General features: G+C 53.1%; 1 pseudogene; it reads right to left on the reverse strand.

Annotated features, from left to right (window-relative positions):
- Positions 1-442: 442 nt before the first annotated feature.
- LOC126086317 (F-box only protein 27-like) lies at positions 443-5,883 on the reverse strand (annotated as a pseudogene).
- Between the last annotated feature and the right edge of the window lie 633 nt (positions 5,884-6,516).

Genomic DNA, 6,516 nt, shown 5'->3' on the forward strand with positions numbered 1-6,516 from the left:
TTCAGAGAAGAAGACAGGGCTTCTCTGCAGAGACCAATAGAACAAAGTCACTGAAGCAGAGAGAGGATGAGACAAGAGGCCAACAGAGGCGACAATTACAAGGTGCTGGGGGCTGAATCTCAGAGGGCCCCTGGGAAGGGGGAGGGATTGAGTGCGAGGAATCCTCTCTGGGTCCTGTTTTCTCCCCTGCTCCCCTGTGGGGCTCCCCTCAGTGGCACGGGGGCCACCCTAAAGCAGCAGCAGCAGCAGGTGGAGCTAATGGAAGGATCTTCCTCCAGCAGCTCCTGGAACCTGGAGACAGGCCTGGCAGGACCCTCAGTTGGACCCAGCTGTTTCCAGGATGCGAGAGAGGTACAAGCCCTTGATCCATGAGGGGATCTGGCCAGCAGTCCCAGCCTGATTGGAAGACACAGTCAGCTGATTTCCAAGAAGGGCAGCCCTTGACTAGAACAGATGGACCTGCACGATCACACTGGAGTTGGTCACACGGGCTCCATAGTGGCCAGCCCAGAACTGAGTGTCCTGGCCCCAGTGTTCGAAAGACACAAAGCGGACGCCCTTCTTGATGTTGGAGAACACGTGGATGACCTGTAGGTAGAGAAAGGGGTCAGCTCCACTCTGCCATAGCCTTCCCTTCGAGGGCTAAGGTTGGGGCCTCCTGGCAGGTGGCATTTTCCAGAGATGGCCACAAAATACATCCAGTTCCACATGCCCTTCTGGAACCTTGCCACTCCCTCTTCAAGGACCAAACCAAAAGCATACCTGTTGCTGTCAAGTCGATTCTGACTCGTTGCAACCCTATTGGACAGAGTAGAACTGCCCCATAGGGTTTCTAAGGAGCAGCTGGTAGATTCGAACAGCTGACCTTTTGGTTAGCAGACATATCTCTTAACCACGGTGCCACCAGGCCCCCCCCCCATCAAGAGGAAGAGTCTAATTCCCTTCCCCTGGAATCAGAGTGAGTTTGCCTGTAATCAAGAGTGTGGCAGAAGTGGTGTTGAGTGACTTTCACCGAGTGGCTTTGAAGGCTAGGTCAGGACAGCAAGCCAGCTTCTGCCTTTGTCTCTAGAACCCTCCCGGTGGAACCCTGAGCCACCAAGTAAGCAGTCTGACTGCCCTGAGGCCACCATGCTGTGAGGAAGCCCAAGCCAGCCTATGCACAAACGTCCCATGAAGAAGCCCTGAGACTACAAGAAGAGACAGATGCTGGGCCAGCAACCAGCTACTTCAGTTCTCCCACCTTACTCCCCCTCCCAAACCCCAAGGCTCTGCCCTGCATTCCAGCCACTGTCTGAATCCAACCACAGAGACACCAGTGCCAGAACTGCCCAGTTGGGCCTGCTCAGGTCACTGACGTGTAAAACCATGAGAGATAAAATGGATTTTAAATGACTAAGTGTGGGGGTGACTTTTAACATAGCAGTAGATATCCCACCAGGCCTCCACCCGCCTCTCCCCACGCCCCTGTCCCAGCCTCACCTGAAAGCAGGCACCATTGTTCCACTGCTGAATGGGATCCGGGGCAGCAGAGAACTTATCCAGAACAGCCTGGCTGGCATCTGTGAGCTGGACAAGACAGTACTGAAAGCCACAGTCGTGCCGGGCTCCCCACCTGTGGGAGGAGGAGGCCTTTGTTACAGATTGAATTCTGTCCCTCAAAACGTTATGCTGAAGCTCTAAGCCCCCGTTCCTATGAACGCGACTTGTTTGGAAGTAGGGTCTTTGAGGACGTTATGGGTGAGGTTAGCATGAGGTCATATCGGATAAGGTGGATCCTAGTCCAGTATGCATGGTGTCCTTAGAGAGGAGAGACACAGAGGGAAGACAGTGGCAGACTGCAGAAAGCTACAAATACAGGGTCGTTCCTGACTTAACGACGTATTCAAGCTACAACGAACCACACTTAGACCCTGTTTTTTTTTCATGTGTATCTTATCGTATCGCTAAGTACACATACTATCTACAACGTACTTGCAATTTGCTGATGTTACCTTTCTCAGATGTCCACTCGCAGGTGTTCAATGTTATGGTTTATAAAGATACTGATCATTAAAGGCAATAACAAAAACTAAAAAAATGAGGTCTTCGACTTACTGACCTATGTCAGAACCAACTTAAAGATGGAGTCGTTGGAACAGAACCCCGTCGTAAATCGGGGACTACCTGTAATCTGTCACCAGAAGCGAGGAGAAACGCCTGGAACAGATTCTTCCTCAGCGCCCTGAGAAGGGATCAACACGGCTGATACCCTGATTCTGGCCTAGCCTCCAGAACAGAGACAATGAATTTCTGTTTGTATAAGCCATCTAGTGCTGTAATAGCAGAAATACCACAAGTGGATGGCTTTAACAAAGGGAAGTTTATTCTCTCACAGACCAGTAAGCTAGAAGTTCAAATTCAGGGCGCCAGCTGCAGGAGAAGTTTTTCTCTCTCTGTCAGCTCTGCAGGAAGGTCCTTGTCATCAGTCTTCCCTTGGTCTGGGAGCATCTCAGCGCAGGAGCTTCGGGTCCAAAGGATGCACTCTGCTCCCGGCACTGCTTTCTTGGTGGTATGAGGTCCCTGTGTCTCTCTGCCTGCCTCTCTCCTCTGTATCTCAAGACACTATCTAATCTTGTAGACCTCATCAACATAACTGCCACTAATCCATCTCATTACATCATAGTGATAGGATTTAGAACACATAGAGAAATCACATCAGATGACAAAACGGTAGACAATCACACAACACTGGGAATCATGACCCAGCCAAGTTGACAGACTTTTTTTGGGGAGGGACACAATCCAATCCATGACACCACTCATTTGTGGTACTTTGTTATAGCAGCCCAAGGGAGCTTATACAGCCTCGAAGGCTGGTTTGCCACCCCATCTCTCTGTGGGTGTCTTCCTGCCCTACCTGAATGCTCTCCCCACATATGCACATCCGCAACCGCTAAGCCTTGCTGCTCAAGAGTGTGGCCCTTGGAGCAGCACCATCAGCGTCACCTGGGAGATGGCGGCTGCCCCTGTGAGTCAGAACCTTGAACAGGTCCCCTGCTGCTTTAATGTACATTAAAGCTTTGGAAGCACTGACTGGGAGCAATGTTCTTCAATATACTTCCTTCCACATTATTAAGGTGACAACTAAAATCTCCCACCTCACCTTTTAAATGGTTGCAAAGCTTGTAATTTTCAATGTTTGTAACGGTGATGTTTTCAGGCACAATTTTCACATCATTTAGAAGGATCCAACTGAATCTAAACAAATTGGTGATGTGGTACCCAGCAACACTTTAAAAAAAGAAAAACACCTCACATTCATCAATGGTAAAAACCAAACCTGCTGCCGTTGGGTCGATTCTGACTAACAGCCACCCTGTAGGACAGAGTAGAACTGCCTCACAGGGTTTCCACGGCTGCAGTCTTTATGGAAGCAGATGCTACATCTCTCTTCCTTGGTGTGACTGGTGGGCTCAAACCGCTGACCTTTCCCTTACCAGCCAAGAACTTAACCACAGCGCCGCCAGGGCTCTTGTCAAGCTCTGAAAGATCTGAGGTTTGAAATCCACCTCCCTACAGGATCACAGCAAAATTTTTTAAGAAGTCATTAACACAGCTCATGCTTCAAAGCACTTGTGATGTGCTTGACGTAATAACTGTCTTTAGAGGAACCTTAACCTGTAAAGATGAGGAAACTGAGGTAGACAGTGACTTATCCAAGATCACACAGCTGCAGAAATGGAACCTCGGTGGTCTGGTTCCAATAACCCAGCTCTTAGCCAGTTTTGCTATCCCGCCTCCTCCTAAGGCAAAAACAAGTCTGTCTTGGAAGAGTACAGCCAGAATACTCCTTAGAAGAGAGGATGGTGAGCCTTTGTCTCACATACTTTGGACATGTTATCAGGAGGGACCAGTCCCTGGAGAAGGACATCAGGCTTGATAAAGTAGAGGGTCACCATAAAAGAGGAAGACCCTCAATGAATTGGACTGACACAGTGGCTGCAACAATGGGCTCAAACATAGCAACAATTGGAAGATGGCGCAGAACTGGGCAGTGTTTCGTTCTGTGGTACATAGGGTCGCTATGAGTTGAAACTGACTCAACGGCACCTAACAACAACAACAATCATTGGCACAATGGCTAAGTGCTCGATTGCTAACTAAAAGATTAGAGGTTCAAACCCACCAGCAGCTCTGCAAGAAAAAAGACCTGGTGATCTGTTCCTGTAAAGATGACAGCCTAGGACATCCTATGGGGCAGTTCTACTTTGTCACATGGGGTTGCTAGGAGTTGAAAATTGACTCAACAGCACACGACAACAGCAACAAAACAAAGAGCAGCTCGTTCATAGACAAGACTAAGCTGGGCCCTGGTCTCCCTACTGGATCCAATCGGCCACCCCCCCTCTACACTCCCTTTGGGGTGAGGACAGAGGTTCAGGATGTGCGCTCTGCTAATTACTAGAGGTGTGATTGCCATTAAGTCATTTCAGTTTCTTTGTAAGGGGTTGCCGGGAGCCTAAACCGAGTCACCCTGGCAAAGGTCTTGGCTCACCCTGTCAGTGCTTAGGAAAGACAAATCACCACACTCACCAGTCAGAGACACAAATGTCGATCCTGCCACTATCCAGCAGTTCTGGCCACAGACCCTCCTCCTCCAGATCCAAGACCTGCTTCTTGCCACACCACCTAGGAAGGGGGTGAGAGCAGGGGCAGTGAGAACAGGCAGCTCCTCCCCACACAGGCCCTGGCCCTGGGAGGGCAGCCGGCAGACAGAGGCCTTTACCTGAAGGAGGTCACAAAGCAGGTCTGGGCAGGGGCCCCGGTACGGTTGTCTTGTTTTCTTCCACCACCCAGCCGTCCCCACCGTTCTCCACCATCCATTTTCGAAGGCCTTCTGTTAAATAAAAAAGTTAGCACCCATGTCCGCCTCGGAAGAAAGGCCTGGCGATCTGTTTCTGAAAGGTCACAGGCTTGGAAACCCTACGGAGCAGTTCTGCTCTGAGCACTGGGGGTCGCCACAAGTGGGAATGTCTCCATGACAACTAACGTCAACAACTCACGTCCCAGTCGCCAGTCCCCTCATCCTCCTGCCCCCCCCCCCCCCAGCTTCCCGGTTCACCCCGCCCTGACCCTCCGGCCATCCTGCAGGGCACCCCACCTTGGCCGCAGGGGCTCCGGAGATTTCGTCCTATCCGCCTGCGCTGGCAGAAGCGGCCCAGGGCGGCCAGGTCGGCTGGCCAGCAGCTGCCGGTGAGCGCCAGGAGAGCGCGGCCCGCTGCCTCTGTTCCCGGGCAGGATCAGCAGCCACAGGGCCTGGCGGTCCACCAGGGCGCTCCAGCCCGGGCACACCTGGTGCAGCCAGCGCGGACGCCCGCGACTCAGGGCCACCACCAGCCCCGCGACAGCTGGCTCAAGTCCAGCGCCTCCTCGGGTTCGGGCTTCGGGGCGGGAGCTGGCGCGGACCGACCCCTGGAAGCTGAGGCGCTCACAGTCCCCCGGCCGGGCCTGGCGGCAGCGTAGGAACAAAATCAAAGCTCAGGGCCCTCCAGGCTCCAAGGCGCGCAGCCGCCACCCTTGTTAGCTGCGCCCCAAAACTCCCCAGCGCCCAAACTCGGTATTGCCACGCCCCTGACCTCGGCCATGACCTCCATCCCTAGGCCCCTTCCCCAAGTGCCCCACCCCGTCCTTGCCAGGCCCTCAACTCTGCCCCCCTCATGCTCACCCCAATCATCCTTACCCAGCGTCCTCGCAGGCCACCAGTAGCGACCGCCCCAGATGCCAGCCAGGGCTCCCCAGCAGCCGGCCCTCGCTCACGGCCCTTGCGGTCCCACCCGCTCGGCTCTCATGCCCCGTGCCCCTCCTCGCGGCCCCTCCCTTTCTCCCCTTCCACCTCGCCCCCATCGCGCCGCTGGCCCGGCCACCGACCTGGCACCCTAACCCCGCTAGGGTCCGTCTCTCCCCGCGGAACAGAGTCCCCCTAGCCTGGCTGTAAGGCGCCTGGCTCCCAGACACTCCGGTTTTTTGAGCCAGGGGTCAGGGCGGAAGGCTTCACTTGCGTTTACTCATTTAAAAGTCCCCACAGCTTTTAAGACAGGGCATCTGCAAAGATACTAATTAATATCATTTCTCACACCAACTGAATGAATCAAATCTATTCAATTCTGTCCCAATTCCACTGCACATGCAATACCACTTCTGGCCCGAACCACCCAGGGCAGATGTGACCTCACAAGTTAAAAAGCACAGTTCTCCCGATTGCTGAGTGGGCCCAAGACTTCAGGCGCCAGCCAAAGCTTGGAGGTCCCCACTACACCCTTGCTCTGACCTGCTGGCTTAAAATGGGGCATTCACACTACCCCTCAGGATGCCAACCATAAGCTCTGGAGTCTCCAGGGCTCCCCCACTTCTAACCTGCTGGCTCCTGCTGGTCTCCTCAGGTTTAGAAGGACTCTCAGGACTCTATTTAGGAATACAGTTTTATTATAAGGAAAAGGATACAAATGAAGAGAGGCAGAAGGCAGATCTGAGAGGCTT

Source organism: Elephas maximus, chromosome 11 (genome assembly GCF_024166365.1).
Source record: "Elephas maximus indicus isolate mEleMax1 chromosome 11, mEleMax1 primary haplotype, whole genome shotgun sequence".
Lineage (NCBI taxonomy): Eukaryota > Metazoa > Chordata > Mammalia > Proboscidea > Elephantidae > Elephas > Elephas maximus.